Source organism: Microcebus murinus, chromosome 1 (genome assembly GCF_040939455.1).
Source record: "Microcebus murinus isolate Inina chromosome 1, M.murinus_Inina_mat1.0, whole genome shotgun sequence".
NCBI classification, from domain to species: domain Eukaryota; kingdom Metazoa; phylum Chordata; class Mammalia; order Primates; family Cheirogaleidae; genus Microcebus; species Microcebus murinus.
The window spans coordinates 115649692-115667762 of NC_134104.1; the positions used below are offsets into that span (position 1 = coordinate 115649692).

Below are 18071 nucleotides of genomic sequence, written 5' to 3' on the forward strand. Positions count from 1 at the left end.
ATTCTCTCTCCATAGGCCACATGTTCAGAAAGATCTTCTCCACTAAATTACATTTATTAAGTAATGATTCATCTTTCCACTTATAAAACAAAAACCTGCGATGTTTTTAGATATGCAACTGCCAACCAGAGCTTCCTCAAAACCTGAGCTAACCTGTTGTTAATAGTGGATTCCAATCTAAAGAAACTTGTGGTTTAATTGCCTGTTTGTCTGTTTCCATTGAGGCTTTTGGAAACTCTGAAAATCATTCAAAGACTCTAAGAAAACTGAGGAGCATGGATTAGGAGCCAGAGTTGGGAAGTGCCAGGATTCAGTGTTGCTTTCTGTGTCTCCCTGCCACTGGAAGGTGCCAGGAGGCAGGGCAAGGCAATTTGGCCTATGGATTCAGCCTGCCTGGGTTTAAAGCCCAGTTGTGTTGCTTACAAGGCCACTTTAGGCAAGTTACTTAACCTCCCTGGACCTTGGCTTCCTTTTCTGTAAAATGGGGCTAATTTATTAGTAGTGCTTACCTTGTAGGGCTTTTTGAGAATTAAATGAGATAATATATGTGAAGCATTTACAATAGTACCTGGCACATAGTAAGTGCTCTGAAATTGTAAGCTTTTGTGGCTGTTGTTAGTACTGGAAGTTAAGTATTCAGAATCCTAAGTTCCTACCATCCAAGCAGTAAGAACCATAGCTACTGTGTGTGTGTAAAACAACCTTTACACCCTAGAAATTTTCCATGGGTAATCTGCTAGGGTCACATGGTGAGTGACATAAAGGGATTTAAATACAGGTCTGACTCTCCAGTCCACTCTTTTGTACTGCTAACATGTTCCAGGTGGTACCTTGATCAGACGCTGTCAACAGCTTGTTAAGAGGAAAACCGGCTCTGGCTTCCCTAAGAGGCTTAGCAAGTGAATGGCTTCTTATATCCACTTGGGAATTCACAAACAGTGGCATTTCTCTCATTAGAGCCAAATGTTTCTCCAGAAGTGAGTAGTTTCCTCAAATTGTTATTAATAACTAAAATATCACGGCAACAGTCTTAAACACCACAGTCTAAAACTTACATAATCAGCCTGTCCTTCAAAATTTTCCATCTTTCCTCATAACGAGTAGCAGATTCTCTCTTAATCATTCTTCTGACTATGGGGAACGATCTGGAAATTTCCAGGAATGTCCCAACTTGTCATAATTATATTCTTTTCTGTAAAGACTATTTTCAAAACAACTAAACATGTATTTTCTCTATAGTACTCATCATTTCAATACATTTGCAAATCAAAAAATAAATCCCAAGACTTTCAAGATTCTCTCTCTTAAATTTCCACCGGTTCTTCAACATCTCAACAGCATGGTTCCTGTGGTTTCTGATCCTTTCCCAGGGTCCTTTTCTAGAAGGCTTTCCTACCTCATTCATTAATCCCCACACAGATTTCTGTTGTGCTACAACTGCCTGCTTGCACTTTCCGGTTAGGACTATTGACCAATTTAACTTTTACTGTCCCTTTTTCTTTCTTTTTAAGGTTTCACTATTACGATAATATTATATAAAAAGACTGAAGTGTCGTCTCTCTCTCTCTCTCTCTCTCTCTCTCTTTTTTTTAGAGACAGAGTCTCACTCTGTTGCCCAGGCTGGTACAGTGATACGATCATAACTCATTTTCTGGGTTCAAGCAATCTTCCTGGGTCAGCTAGGACTATAGATGCCCATTGCCATACCCAGTAATTTTTATTTATTTATTTATTTTTATTTTTTTGAGACAGAGTCTCGCTTTGTTGCCCAGGCTAGAGTGAGTGCCGTGGCGTTTTAGCTGAGCTCACAGCAACCTCAAACTCCTGGGCTCAAGCAATCCTGCTGCCTTAGCCTCCGGAGTAGCTGGGAGTACAGGCATGCGCCACCATGCCCAGTTAATTTTTTTCTATATATATTAGTTGGCCAATTAATTTATTTCTATTATAGTAGAGACGGGGTCTCACTCTTGCTCAGCCTGGTTTCGAACTCCTGACCTTGAGCAATCTGCCCGCTTCGGCCTCCCAGAGTGCTAGGATTACAGGCGTGAGCCACTGCACCCGGCTCATACCCCGTAATTTTTAAATTTTGTTGTGGAGACAAAGTCTCAAAGTCTCGCTATATTGCCCAGGCTGGTCTCAAACTTCTGGCCTAAAAGCAATCCTCCCGCTTTAGCCTCCCAAAGTAGTGGGATTAGAGGCATGAGCCACCACACTCAGCCCTGTGTTGCCTCTATTAAACCTACTTGCTTTCCTTCCTTGCAGATAGGTTAGGAATCTGCAACTCATCCTCCCTCACTTGCAGCACTCTGTTAATTTCATTTACGGTTTTACTTTTTTCCTCTTTCCTTCATCCTTGGTTCTCACTAAATGCTATCACTTGGACTCTCCTAATTACAGCTGCTTATCTGTTTGTCGTCAAGCATTTTAGGGAAGTCCTTTTCCAAATCATTTTCTCTCATTTCCACCACATTCCTAAAAGGCCACTTGTGTGTGATGTTGTGTTGACATCTACCAAAGTCCTGAAGAAGCAATGTTTAGAACAGGGGTATCAACTTCTCATGGCTATGGTAGCCAGGCAGATAGGTATATGTGTGAAACTGCTCACTGGAAATGGTGTGAACTAGGGCCTCCAGGATAATTCATGTCCCACCTAAATGGGGTGGGGAGGTGGGGAATGGGGGTGGTCACTACCCAGCTCCAGACCAATTGTTGCCAGGTGGAAATGTCATATCTGCAGAATTGCCTAATGAAGTCCAAATCGGGGTTTTTATATGAAAATTATGAAAAATGTTGACTACTTAAAAAATAAAATGGAACCTGAATCTGATGGAGCCTCTAGGTGTAATACCAATTTACAGGAAATATCTCAGGCAGAGAAACATGTAAAACAGCACCAAGGAATATAATCATCAAATTTCAGACTCGAGGAAACTCTATGGTTAGTTTCTTCAACAAAATTTTTATAGCAATAGCAAGGTTAAAAGAAAGAGGAACCTATAGATTAAATGAAATTTAAGATAATATCAACTGCACTATATGGACCTTATTTGGAATTGAACAAAATTTTTTTAAATGACTTAATTAGACAAGTTTGAATGGTGACTATGATATTTGATGTTATTAAAAAATTATTGTTCTTTGTTGATGTGGTCTGGGACTGTGGTTCTTTTTCTTTTTTAGTAATCCATATTTTTTTAAAACACACACACACACATATATATATATATATTTTTTTTTTTTTTAGGCAGAGTCTCACTCTGTTGCCCAGGTAGAGTGCAGTGACGTCATCATAGCTCACTGCAACCTCAAACTCCCGGGCTCAAGGGATCCTCCTGCCTCAGCCTCCCAAGTAGCTGGAACTACAGGTGCACACTATGACCCCAGCTAATTTGTCTATTTTTAGTAGAGACGGGTCTCCCTTTTGCTCAGGCTGGTCACAAACTCCTGAGCTCAAGCGATCCTCCTGCCTCGGCCTCCCACAGTGCTAGGATTATAGGCATGAGCCACCGTACCCGGCCTACATTTTTAAATGATTGGGAAAAAAAAATTCAAAAGAAGAATAAACAAGGCATACCTTGTTTTATTGTACCCTGCTTTATTGTGCTTTGCAGGTAGTGCCTTTTTTTACAAATGAAAGGTTTGTGGCAACCCTGCATCGAGCAAGTCTATTGGCGCCATTTTTCTAACAGCATGTGCTTGCTTTGTGTCTCTGTTTCACACTTTGGTAATTCTCACAATATTTCAGCCTTTTTCATTATTATTATATCTGTTATGGTGATCTATGATCAGTGATCTTTGAGGTTACTATTGTAATCATGAACCATGCCCATGAAGGACAGTGAACTTAACCTAAAAATGCTGTGTGTGTTCTGACTGCTCCACCAACAGGCCATTCCCCATCTCTCTCCCTCTCCTCAGGCCTCCTTATTCTCTAAGACACAATAATATTGAAATTAGGCTAATTAATAACCCGACTGCGGCCTCTAAGTGTTCAAGTGAAAGGAAGAGTTACATATCTCTCACTTTAAATCAAAAGCTAGAAATGATTAAGCTCAGTGGGGAAGGCATGTCGAAAGCTGAGATAGGCCAAAAGCTAGTCCTCTTGCACCAGTTAGCCAAGTTGTGAATGCAAAGGAAAAGTTCTTGAAGGAAATTAAAAGTGCTACTCCAGTGAACACATATCAATAATAAGAAAGCAAAACAGCCTTCTTGCTGAGATGTAGAAAGTTTGAGTACTCTGAATAGAAGATCAAACCAGTCACAACATTCCCTTAAGCCAAAGCCCAATCCAGAAGCAAGGCCCTAACTCTCTTTAATTCTATGAAGGTTGAGAGAGATAAGGAAGCTACAGAAAAAAAGCTGGAAGCTAGAAGTGGTTGGTTCATGTGGTTTAAGGAAGGAAGCCATCTCCAGAAAATCCAAGTGCAAGGTGAAGCAGCAGGTGCTGATGCAGAGGCTACAGCAAGTTATCCAGAAGACCTAGTTAAGATCATTGATGAAGGTGGCTATGCTAAATAATAGATTTTCAATGTAGACAAAACAGCCTTCTACTGGAAGAAGATGCCATATAGGACTTTCATAGATAGAGGGAAGTCAATGTGTGGCTTCAAAGGACAGGCTGACCCTTGTTAGGGGATAATGCAGCAGGTGACAGTAAGTTGAAGCCAGTGCTCATTTACCATTCTGAAAATCCTATGGCCCTTGAGAATTATGCTAAATCTACTCTGCCTGTGTTCTATTAATGGAACACAAAGCCTGGATGACAGCACATCTCTTTACAGCATAGTTTAGTGAATATTTTGAGCCCACTATTGAGATCTGCTCAGAAAAAAGATTTTTTTCAAAACATTACTGCTCGTTGACAATGTGCGTGGTCGCCGAAGAGCACTGATGGAGATATAAAAGATTACTATTGTTTCCATGCCTGCTAACACAATATCCGTTTTGCAGCCCATAAATCAAGGAGTAATTTTGACTTTCAAGTTTTATTTTTAAAAAAATACATTTCATAAGTGGGAGGTGTCAAAGTATCGACATTAACAAGAGTTTGAAAGAAGTTGATTTCAACCCTTATGGATGACTTTGAGGGTGGTAACAGCAAATGACCTAGTGGCAGGGATTGACTCCAATTTCGAAAGGAGTTCTATTGTGGGTAAGATGCTATCAAATAGTATTGCATGCCACCGAGAAATCTTTCATGAAAGGAAGAGCCATTCGATGTGACAAATTTTACCGTTGTCTTATTTTAAGAGATTCCCATCTCAACGTTCAGCAGCCACCACCCTCATCAGTCACCAGCCATCAACACTGACGCAAGACCCTCTACTAGCAAAAAGATGACTATTTGCTGAAGTCTCAAATGACTGTTAGGATTTTTTAACCATGAAGTATTTTTAAATTAAGGTATGTACATAGGTTTTTTTAAAAACATAATGGTATTGCACACTAAATAGACTATAGTATAGTGTAAACATAACATTTATATGAACTAGGAAACAAAAAAATTTGTGTGACTTGCTTTATCTCAATATTTGCTTTATTGCAGTGGTCAGGAAATAAGTCTGTGATACTTCCAAAGTATTGACTGTGCTGTGTGATAGGAAGATTATATGAAATTCAAATGCAAGAGTCCTTAAGTAAGGTTTTCTTAGCACACAGCCATAGTCATTCATTTCTGTATCTATGGTAATATAGCTATTATTATCATACCTAATATTATATATTATTATATTGTGAATTTGTTCAATCTAAAATTTGTAGCAATTTGCTTTGTTCCTTGTAATATAAATACCTACATAATATCTTCAGTTTTGCCTCAACTTACTGTTAAGTAAAATTTATGGGAGGCCATTGATTCGGACTAAGCTCTTGCACTAACTAACTAGGCCCCAACAGACGGAGCCAAATGGAGTGTCACTCACGCAAAAGTTCCACTTCGCCAAACTGAAATTAAGTTGTTTATCTGACCTTCTGAGAAATCAGAAGAGAGATAATAGGCCAATTTTAGCTGGCATGATAATGGAGTCCCCTCTGCTTTAACCCTTATAAGTAACCTGATGTTAAGCAATCTGCCTTTTGTATTACGCTATTTCCTTGTTCCTGCTCAAACTACCTTATAAAAAACCAACTGTCCTGCCATGCCCAAAGAGGCATCTATTTTTTAGAGATGAGGTGCTGACTGACTTCATGAATTGCAAATAAAAGGCCATGAAATCTTCAAATTCAATTTGTTGAAATTTTGTCTTTTGATGCCACAAAGCCTAAAATATTTACTATCTGACCCTTTCCAGAAAAAGTGTGTCAGCCCCTGGGTTTAGAACTGGGCTTTCCCTGTGACCTGAAAACAGCTTGGTTTAGTAGAAAGAGCTCTGATCTCGGAGGCAAGCTACTTAACTCTTCGAGAAGTCACAACTTCTCTGTGCCATAGTTCCTTCAATGAAAGAGTAAAAAGGGTCTAAGGTCCACACAGCAACTGAAGTCTGTGGTTCTTGAATTTCTATAAGAGCTCAGCAAGAAGTACAGGGAGGATGGCCACGCTAAGTCCTGGTGTACCGGCCAGGCATGGTTTTCCCGAAGATCAAGAGATTCAAACAATCAGAATACCCTTTGGGGATGGTGCAACAGGCAGTCAGACCAGGGACTGGTCTGGACAGGGTGGTGAAAGGAAGGAAGGAAGAGGAAGAAGGCTTTGTGGGGGGCTCCCAAAGTAGAGTGCCATGCCTGCTGTGGTCACATGACCGGGAAAAAGAAGTTCTAAAGTCTGTAGCTTACAGTGGATATTTTGGGTCGGTCTCCAGTCTGTGCTTTGTAGAAGACCAAAAGCACCTGGTTATGGCATGTGTAAGAAGTCTGCTTATTACATTTAAAGTTTAATCCGGATCTAGTAGAGCGATAGCCAGGTGAGGGACTCTCTGGCATCCTCAGCATGTAGAATAGGAACCTTGGCATGGAAATGGAAATTTCGTAAGACTTTGGGATAAAGAGCCTTTAAGGACATCAATCTGTAGGCTCTTCGCAATAGGCAAGATGACACAATTAAGCAACAAGGCCAACATTAAGACCGAAGACAGATGGAACATCACAGCACCTGGTCTCTCTGCAGCAGGCCTGCAGCCTGAATTTAAGGGCTGTCTTGAGCCTTCCCTTTCTAGTTGCAACTCCTTCGCATTTTCTCCCATGTACCCTGCGCGCAAAGCAGCCTCTCCTTTTGTTTGTGGGCTACCTCCTGACTGCTCCCTTTGTTCCCTCTTTCTCATCTTCTGCACCCCCTTTGGCTCCCTCACTGCCCTCTCCGACTACAGCCAGCACCCTATTTTGCTGCCCAGCAGATCACCCTATTCTCTTCCATGTCATTTCCCCAACACCCTGCATAATTTACAGAATCTTTCAGTGGCATAATTCCTCCCTTTTCCTACTAAAGGTCCCCTCTTCCCTTCCTCAGCACAAGAAACAAGAGGAAAGGGGAAAAAAAATTATAAGGGCACTGCCCTTCTGGGATTTAACCACACTCTCAGCTGGTGGCTTTTGTTTTCTCGTCTCACTGGCTTGTAAAGCCCTGGGGGCAGGGACTCCACGTCATGCTCAGCGCTGGGGAAGATGGGCAGGACCCTTAGGCCTTAATTAGAGCAAGGCCTCAGAGAGGGTGGGAGATTTTAGCAGGCAAGAGGAAAAGAAATTTCAAAATATCCATTTGGCATCAATGACCACAGAGTAAGGAAGAGGGTTATTTTATTATATAAAGCAAGTAACAAAAGCCCTCATTACTTTTCATGAACACAGAATATTGACACTGGCATTTTTCAAACTGAACAGTACCAGAAAACAAACTCCCTCCACTGGCCAAACACAGGGAGTGTAGACATAAGTGCTAGTTTTGAACCCTGAGCAGGAATAGCTGCAGGAGCAAGGAAAAGCCATTAAGGGGGAAAGATGCAAAATGCGTTATAAGATCAAAAGAGCAATTTTCTGGTCAATGAGACATTTAGGCTATGGCAGTGGCATGCTGGGATCACCTAGCAAAGACAATTGATTTGGCAAGTGGTCTCTGATTTACCTGCTGCCCAGAAAGTCTTCTGCAGAACAGCCAGCAGGGAGGCCCCCCCCCCCCCCCAGCCAGGGAAGGTAAAAAACCAAAAGCATCTTACCGGCATCACAAATTCAAAATTTTACATTCAAGGGCTTCTCAGCTTAACATCTGCTCATGAATGCAACTGTGGCAGCCGTTATCGAGGTCACCTGGCAATGCAGGCAGACCAGCTTGGAGAAGGGCAGGCAGACATGCGGTGGCTTATTAGGAGCCAAGACATCTCAGGAAGGTGGTCAAGGAGGCCAAGACACAAAGTCTGAGCAAAGAACTGTCCTTGCTGTTGGCTGAGATGTCCCCAAACTGAAGGGTAGCCTCCAGGGAACAGTACAAAAGGCCACTAAAGAGAACAATGCACCATTCATTTCTTTCTAGAACAGGGAGGACACACAATTGTGCCTCTCCATACAATGCTCTAGCCTTGCGTGGGAACCTGGACGGGCGTTTAATAGGAACCATGTCGTATTCCATTCTGCCTGGCTTATACCAGTGTCTGTCACATAGTAGATGCTCAACAAATGCTCAAAGTAGTGAACTGAATTGTTGAAGTCCCCTCCTCCACTGATGGGCAATACCAAGGACCAAACAAACCTGTCTTGTAGTGGAATATTTCAGGGCTTCTCAAAACCAAATGGAGTATAAGGAGCCAGCCAGGCCATCTCTACCATCATAAGCAAAGATTGCTAAATGATGAATGGACTTTAGAAGATGCTTCTGAAATGTTCAGAAGCCTTTCGAAAGCCTTATAGTTTCTAATTTGAATAGTAAACTTACCCTTTTGTTCTCTAACCTTTGTCACAGCCTAACCTAGAAGGCATAAAAGAGTTCTGGTTCTTAAGAAGAATTTTCTTAGAACTAGTTGCTTTAATAGAGAATAATTACTTTAAGTAGTAAGGTCTTTAGAAAGCAACCAACAGGCAAAGATGTCTGCAGAGCCAAAGTGTTTTAGTGAAACCTGAAAAGACTTCACTCTGATGGGAGAGTTTTAGGACTAACAGAATCTATTGGCAGGATGAAGCAGACCCCTCCACCATGTTGCCTTTGAAAAAAATTAAATAATTATCTCGATGTTTTGCTGTGAGTTTCAATTCTCGAGTCCTTATGAAAAATAAAGCAAGAGGTTTCCCAGAAATTTCCTTGCTCTTAGAGGCCTTTCTTCTGTGGATTCCTCAGGTTGGCACTGAATCGGTGCCAGAATTTCATCGCCATTTAGATCTACGATGCCTCTTCTTAGGCAGGTTGGTGACTAGGTCAAAGGCAATGACCCCACAGGTACCAAACTCTGGGAGTGTGGCTGGGCTAAAACCAGCCACAGGAACTTGGGCCATTCTCTTACCATGGAGGAAGCTTACCTAAGATTCCACCCATGAAGTTGTCAGACCTGGCTCTGAGACAGTGACAGTGATACAAGGAAAGGAAAGTTTGCATTTGAGCGTGAGCACTCCTGCTTGGTAATGCCCCACCCCCACATCAGATAATCAGCTGGTTGGAGCCTTCTCTGCACACAGATCCCCACTTAACGGCCCCCTCCTCAGGAAGTCTTTCCCTGACCAACTATTCTAAATCACCTCTCCTCCTCGCAACCAAATCACCCTAGTCTTTTTTAGTTGTTCGTTTACATGTCTATTCTTGCCTACTGCCCCTGCCCCTCCCCAACTAAAGGCAGGTCCATGAGAAGCAGGGCTATGGTCTGTCTTGTTCATCTCTATATTGCTAGCCTCTGGAATATGCCTGGCATATAGTAGGTGCTCAATAAATGCACTGAGTGTTTACTTGCCAAGAGAGCCATTAAGAATAGCATTTCCCTTGGAATGGAGCTGTTAGAAGGAACCATATGGTACCGGGGACTTAAAGGCTTAGCATAATTTCATACTAAAAAGAAAGGTGCTAGATCTTTTTCTAGATCCTTCTATATCAACCAGTAAAGAAGCTCTAAGTCATGGTCTGACCACCAGTCTCTGTACCGGGGATCTATGGAAATGGTTGAGGTAGATCAACATTACTCTAGTAGCAAGACATGCCATCTTGGTATTCCACTGAGTTAAAGCTTGGAAAAACATTTCCCATTCTCCAAAGAAGAAACAGAGTTGAGAATTTTATACTATAAATCATTCAGGCAGAAAACCATAATTTGCCCATTTCATTTTGGTGAGTACAAAGCAGTTGTTTGCACATTCTTCCTGTTGCACCTGCTCTGGCCTGCCCAATGTAAACACCTGAGCCAAAAAGTGTAAATGGGTTAAGGATAGTCTTTCAAACAATGGGAAGGGGTAAGTGCCATCCTCTACAATTGGCAGGAAACGTTTTCAGCTAATCCAGGAAATTCAATAATAATTGTAAATGGGTCAGTTTAGAAAAGCTGTGTGCCTTATAAACATTGCTATGAAATATGAAGGCAAAACATTAAGGCAAAACACAACAGAGTAATATATAATAATTATTATTCCATTCACTTGTCTATTTATTAGAATGACAGTGGTACAATACGCTTCCCGACAATCTTATTTGGCTTTATAGCTCCTTGAATTGTGTTTAAAATTCCTTCAGGCAAGACCAAGAACAACATAAATGAACGCCACAAAAAAAAAAAACCCATTAAGTATGAAAATCAAGATGACACAATCATGCTTGAGTTACAAACAAAAGGATCGACATTTTGTAAAGAAGAGGCATTCATTGTTATGGTAAAACAATTGCATTGCATCCAATCTAATCTTGTAATTAAGATTCAAATGGATTCAAAATGATTAATTTGTACTGGCCTATCAAAATAGAAGATGTATAGTTGTAATCTTTCTGAATAGCAATAGTGTTTTAGTTACAAATGCCTGGCTCATTATTTGTTCAGGAGTGAATGACAATTAGCTTGATCCTACTGCAACTGTTAATGCTATTGGTACTAAAATGAATAGGCATTACTGAATCAGGTTTCTGACATTTCTCTTCAGTTTATGATCATCTGATTGATAATACATTTAAAATGCACTTAGTCATTTTAAGTCACAGGCAAGAAGGAAAATGGCTTCCAACAACCAAGAACAACAACAGAAAAAAAGGTGTTACAGGAAGGATATTTCACGGCAAGCCCGGAGAACAAAATCACTATGAGATGAATCACGTTCTAATATAATTGAGCCAGAGAAAGACTTCAAGCAAAATATTTTAGTTGGCCTCAAAACAACACAACAACAACAACAACAACAAAAACAACAACTCTATAGCCCATAAGAGGTTTGATTTTACAGATAGTGCTATGAAAAAGAATATTAGAAAAACTGCTAGTATAAAGCAACTATTTACACAGATGGTTTTGAATCTCAATGTTCTCATCGGAGCAAACCTTGGGGAGTTTCAGGTGTGGCAGCATTTTCCTCCTAACACACCTACAAAGATGTTTCTACAAAGGCTCGATATGCACTTATCATTGGGGCAGTAGGCTTGGGTTTCCGTCCTTCTCTACCGAGCTCTGAGGTTACCAATGGAGGGATCAGGAAAAACAAGAGCATAAGCATTTTCTGATTCTCAGAATTTCTGAAATACCTTTTGTTTCAGTGGCGCTGGTGAACTCGTGATAATGAAACTACACCTCGGTACACAAACCTTGACCTGCATTCTGGAGCATATTACAAAGAAAACCTTAATTTTGAAAGAATGAGCACAAAGGAGGAAGAAAAAAGCTGTCACTGTGCAAGCTTTCTCTATATGTTTAGAAATATGGCTTAATTTTTAAGGCTTGAAGACCGTATTTAAAAACATCTAAAACCAGTCCAGATTCTATATTAGAGGGAAAATAACTGTAAAATTTTCATTAAGCATTTGTTTCCTTTTCTAAGACATTCTTTTGCATATCTGTTATTGCATTTTAAAATACAATTTGGTTACCAAGGAAACAGGTTCTGGCCCAGTGTTAATTCGAAACTAAAATATATTTGAGAAGTTAAGCTCAAAGGGAAGAACTCATGAAATAATTTTGAAAAGTGTCAGAATCTGGTACTTATAGAACCACAGCTGTATGGTCTGCAATGAACCATTCTAGGGGCTCAGTTTCATTTAGTGAAGCTCTATTTCTTCTAACAGGGCCATCTATATTTAATATTTCCCCCTTTAAAAACTATAACTCTTCATCTCTCTAAATTATATACATACAAATAGTGTATTCTTGTATATTACCTAAAATTGATTTTGGAAGCATGTAAGTTTTTATTTTCATCTTTCATAAAACACGTTTAAAAACCGCTTCATAAAATTTAAATATTTTTAATGTTTCTTATTAAGCTTGTTTACGCTCTTTGAAATTATCTCCAGAAATCCATTTATTTTTAGTTTCAAGCTAAAATGGAGCTAAATCATCAGACTTTTCAAAAAATTCTTTTGTTGTCTAATGGCGCCACACCTATCATATATATGATTTTTTTAAAAAAAAGAATCATCTCACTTTTATAGCAGAATCACTTTATAAGTTTCTAAAAGCTATATATTTATATAGTATCTGAATAGCAGAGGCTATCCAATTCAATACCCTCCCCCCAAAAGATTACAACTGTCTTATTTCATTTTTTTTTAAAGTCATATTTTAATGCATCTAATGTTCTTGCTTCATGGCTCCAAAAAATCTATAAAACATGCAAATTCCAACCTACCTGTATGCATCACTTAATGCAGTGCTAGCATGACAAGATACTCAGCCATTTTTATGTAAAGCGATGGAGACCAACTGATTTCTCCGTCTTCTTGCTCACAAGTTTTAGATGCAATTGTCACACACACAAAAATCATACGCAGAACAGCTTGAATGTACCGTGATCACGAGAACTGAATTTATCAACAGGAAAACAGGATTGAAAAAAGAAGTTTCTCATCCAAGGTTTCTCTGAGGCTGCAACCAAGAAGGTGGTATGTTGAATTTTTTTCCCCTTCCTCCTCTGAGAGTTCAAAGCTCGGAGCTGACCACTGCAAAGGCCACTGTCACATTTGCTGAAAATCAAACCACTGATACCAGCACTGAAAATACAAATTTGAGAACCCAAGTTGCTTGCACACAATGCAGTGCAAAAGAGTTAAAAATAGACTCCACCTTGCCTCCTACCTGCATAATAAACATGTAAGTTTCAAGTGTTTAATTTGATATTCACATTAATTAACAATACAACATACATTATTTAAAAGACAGCAAATGCAAGAAGAAAGGGGAGACACCATCTGGTAGCAGAGTTTTGCTGTTGTTGTTTTTGTTTTTAGGGTTTTGTAGGGGGTTGGGGCTTTGTTAAAAAAAAAAAAAGGTAAAATCGTATTTTGAATGTGATGAAAAGCAACCATCCAGAAGCAAATGAATCGGAAATGAAAGGTGATGTTGAAATATCTAAGGCTGTAATGAGGCAAAAACCAGTCTTCGCTACCAGATGATATGGCATACAGAGCATTTACATACTCACATCTGAAATACTAGGCAACGTGTAATGAATTCTATACACAGCATGCACACACAGCACAAGCACGGCTAATCCTGCCTGCCATCTTAGGCTCGCAGAAGCAAGATACGCACTGCATGCAGCACACAAGCACTAGGGAAGGAGGAGGCAAGGGACAGCTCACCTTAAATGCAGTATCTGATTAATGTTGTAAGTGACATTGCATATCAGCCTCAGAGTCTTGGTTCAACTGGGTAGGAGGGAACAAAGAAAAATGTCATCAACTGGTGATGCAAGATGAGCCCAATCACTAAACACTGTTTAGCAAACTCCAAATTCTGCAACCAGACAGAAGGCATTTCATACTCTTAGGCAGAGCTGCTCCACAATGAATGTGTCCTTCTGCTTCTGAGAATCAAACAATCCTTTTGCTAAGGAAGAAAATAAGCTGGAATGAATACTGTCATGTCCTCTTCTTGAAGAAAGCTTTCAATACAGTATGTATCTGGTCCGGAATGCATTTTATAGATTGTTAATTTCATAGAATTGCTAACAAAAAAAATCAAAATTGTTAAGCTGTTGCAAAGTAAAGAATAATTCTGATAAAGGGTATAGCATTTCTAGATTATTTTTCAAAATTCTAAGTGGTGCCGGCAAGCTTGTAGAAGAATGCATGATCAGCTGTCTGTATCTGTGCTATAACCTTTAACCACAAGCAGTGTAAATGTATCCTGCTAAGTGTATCTGCAGTACAGAAAGGCAGATACCGCCTCAGATAGAATTTTATTAAACCGTGAATGGATTTTCTTAAACTTAGAAGCAGAATAAAAGCAGTACAGAAAAATAAATTGATGCTGAGTTCCTTTGGATGTATAGCTGATCATCATGAATGATAAAAGCTATCCTTAGGATACTGACCTAAATAATGCTAAGACTTACAGCAGCATACTGTATGCACTCAGAACATAGAAAATGCTAAATGATTTTTCTTCTCCCTCCCCCTCCAAAAGCTAAATTTTAAAGTAACAAGCCATTAATAGGAATACCAAAAGGCTATAGATAGTACATACTGTAAGAGAAGAAATCGTGTTGTGCTGAGATGCAATGTTTCTTTGTTTTACTTTGAGGCTTATTTTAGCTACGCTTGCACGATGACATTGACATCAGGAGGTCAGGGCTGACACTGGGTTGCTATCCGTTTTATGAGCGAAATGTTTTCCGAAAATTAAATCTCATCTACTCAAACACCAAATTTCATGTCTTCTTCAATACCACCTCCCTACCCCCACCGCTCAAGATTGATGGGATCTAGTTTGGCCGTATGTAATAAATTGCAATCACTTTCTGTAGAGACTTCAATACATAATGGTGAGGAATTAATTTTTTAAATAAAAAACCTTCCAGAATTCTTACGCACCCCCTTTCATTCCTCCCTACCAACACACACACACACACACACACACACACACACACACACACACACACACACACACACACAATCGAAGCTCAAATTGCAACGAAATGTTTAACATGTGGAACAAAAACTGTTGAAAGAGCTGCTTATTCAGGATTTTGAAGAAATGCCTAATAAGCAAATACTGTTTTGCTACAAAACCAGTGTCACCATGTCCCCAAAGAGGAAAACAGCATAGCTTGCTAGAAAAATTTCCTCCAGATCTTGCCGGCAGGTAAAAAACAGAAAAGCATTTCATTTGCCATGATGTATAAAACAAGAAGTCTTTTATTTTTAAGGAAATAGAGCAGATTCTTTTCCACTCTATTTCTTTAGCTACAAAGAAATCATACCCACCCCCACCTTTAGATCCTGGACATAAGCCAACATTTTTATAAAATACTACGAGACTGATTTTGAATATATATTTACATTTTTCTTCTTCTTATCCCTCTAAAAGTCTTTAATTGCCTATTGCATCACTGAATATGCTAATGTTAATTAATTTTAACACGTGCAGAAATGAATTAATATATTCTGGGGTTGCTAGTTTTCTAGCGCCTCTATCTTCTATAAGGACTGGCTGAAAATAATCAGGTTATCAAAACATACAAGTTCCCCAGAAATTTTTTAAAGGAGAACATATATTCAAACATCTTATCTTAGGTACTAGGTTTCACAACTGGATCTTTTGTTTCTAGCTCTCATTCCATCTTCTGCCCAAGAACATCCTGTCTCCACACATTAAACATTTTAATCTTAATGTGTAGAAAGTACCCTGCCCGCCTCTATCTTATATACTTTAAAGTCTCTGAGTTGGTTGTCCAGATTGTGGGTCATACCTGCACCACAGAGAGTCCTCTTCTGTTTGGAGCACATCTCTCTCCCACAACTACTCCAGAAATAAATGTGGCTCTAACGAAAACAGTAGCTCCTAGTCTAACACCAATGGTGGAACCATCTTCCCCACCCCCACATCATTGCTCTATGAGCTCTTGTTAGCATTGACAGCGTCAGAAAATTAGAATGGAGTGTCCTTAGGCCAATTCCTCCTTTACCATGGGGGTCGAGAATTAGAGAGATGATCACGCTGAGTTACAAGGCACCAACTTAATATATGGTCATCTATAAAGCAGGGTCCTCACAGTGGAGTCAGAGGAGCTTGACGCAAACACCTAGGTGTTTGATGCTCTCAATGTCTGTTGAGACAGTCCCCATTAATGACATTTGAAAACTAGACATTCACTTGAAAACACTCACAAATCATTACGTAGGCTAAATATACACGTTATAGAATCAGCTCTGACCACGTAGAACTAAGTCGCTGCCTCCTCTGTCTCGGATAATAAATGACAGTGACAACGACAGTAATCCATATCAGGCTCCCAGGAGATGAGTAAACAGTGTTATATCCCCTTTACAGGAAAGGGTGGTGAGTGTGGTCAGGTCCCCTACTGGTACTTGTAAGCCAGATGCCAGGGCAAGCCGTTTCCAAACCTCCCTGCGGTGTTCTCTGTCCACCCTCTGTCATTATGAGCCTAAAATCCATGTACTGGTTTATTCTGTGACGTTCCAAACACTCGGTGAGCAAATGTGATACGTTTACCAGACCTACTTGGGTTAAACAAGTGTGAACTACAGTTGAAAATATTCAGAGTGATGAGCTTGTTTAGGCAGACGTTCTCAACTAGTAAATCCTGTTTTGCACTTTAAAAAAGCCATGCTCATGCCCGAATTACTTAAGCTTTGTCATGATTGCAAGTGGCAAGGGTATGCATTCACTTATGATTTTTAAAAATTGCGTGCTTCTCATCCATCTCCTCAGGGCATATGCACAAACATTAATTTAAAAGGCAAATCCCTTTTCCACAATGAAAATTTTAGCCTGCTTTTTGCCACTTTGATGAGTGAAGCAGGAGGAACCCAAAATGATCTGGCAGGAGCAGGCTGGAGAAGGACAGAGCTAGCAGCGAGGGGCAAGCCCATCACTTTGATTAACGTTCTTACTTGCTCACGCTCTCGTTCTGCAGGCTGAGCTAATTTTACTTTCAGTCCTGTGGGTTAAAGTTAAATTGCATGGCTAATGCAAAGTACATAATTCAAGTATGAACAAAGCTTTACTCTCTATGTTTAAAAAAACCCCTAAAGTCAGGGCACTGAGTCCCAGAGGAATACTCGGTTTATAAACATTTGGATCAGGCTGCATGTTTCTTTATGCCATTCACTGCATTAAAAATTACAGCTGGTTTCCTTTTATACCTAATACAGATAGTCAACATTTGTGGATAAATTTGTTATCAAGTCAGGCTATCCTAATAGAAAATTTTTAAAATGGAGTGTTTACCAAGCATAAAATTTTGTTTAAATTCTCAGAATTTAAAAAGTTTAAAAATTTTTATGAGGTTAGTTATTACATCTCTCTATAATGCATTCAGTCCTGAATGGTGACTTAATTTTTCAATGACTAAAAATGCCTCTGGATGATATTTTAGCCAGAATTTTCGAGAAAGTCCAATGCTGCTTTGAACATCTACATCTTGCATAGGAACTGCTTTCTACACTGAGTAGAGCTAAAAGTCTATAATAGCTACCATTTGTGGAGAAGCTGCTACATCCTTAATATTTTAGCTATATTGTTTAATTCTGACTCAATTATCCTGCAAGGTGGGTATTAATTATAATCAATTTTAGGTGAGGAATTAATAGAGATTACTAGTCACATGCTAAATAGCAAAGTTAGGATTCAAACCTACGTGTGACTGATTTTTGCAAAGTCTGTGTCTTCCACCAATTCTAAGGGGATAAAACTGCCCCGTACATCCACACTCCACCCCTGAGTTCAGAAATCTTCTCATTGTGCAGACACCTGGTAGAGGGGACCCTGCCTCCCTGGTGCCACCCATGACCACCCCTGTTCAGATGAACTAGCCTCTCCTCTCCAGGCCCTGGGAATTGTGGGTACCCAGGATGCCACCAACTGCAGACAGGGTGGTCCCAGCAGGTGGAGAAGACAGAATAAAAGAGGAGGAATCAACTAGACCATGTTGGGAAGTTAAGGGTGGGAAGCAGAATAACAATTTTGGTGGGAGATTTGTCATAATTTGGAAATGTTTTTATGAAGCAAAGT

The 18071-nt window shown here is 39.8% G+C and overlaps 1 protein-coding gene across 7 annotated transcripts in view; it reads right to left on the bottom strand.

The window, feature by feature from the left end:
- Nucleotides 1–18071, bottom strand: part of ZBTB38 (zinc finger and BTB domain containing 38) — a 121662-nt gene that overhangs the window by 42627 nt on the left and 60964 nt on the right. For 3 of the 7 annotated variants that reach the window (XM_020286033.2, XM_076005033.1, XM_020286047.2), the window contains one exon: nt 13676–13741. The exons of 1 other annotated variant lie outside the window; for it this stretch is intronic. The gene's annotated coding sequence lies outside the window, so the exon portion shown is untranslated. Of the gene's footprint in view, nt 1–12723; nt 13643–13675; nt 13742–13857; nt 13962–15786; nt 15870–18071 lie in introns of those variants that run through there. 3 more of the 7 variants (XM_012762335.3, XM_012762336.3, XM_012762338.3) reach the window with 3 other exon arrangements.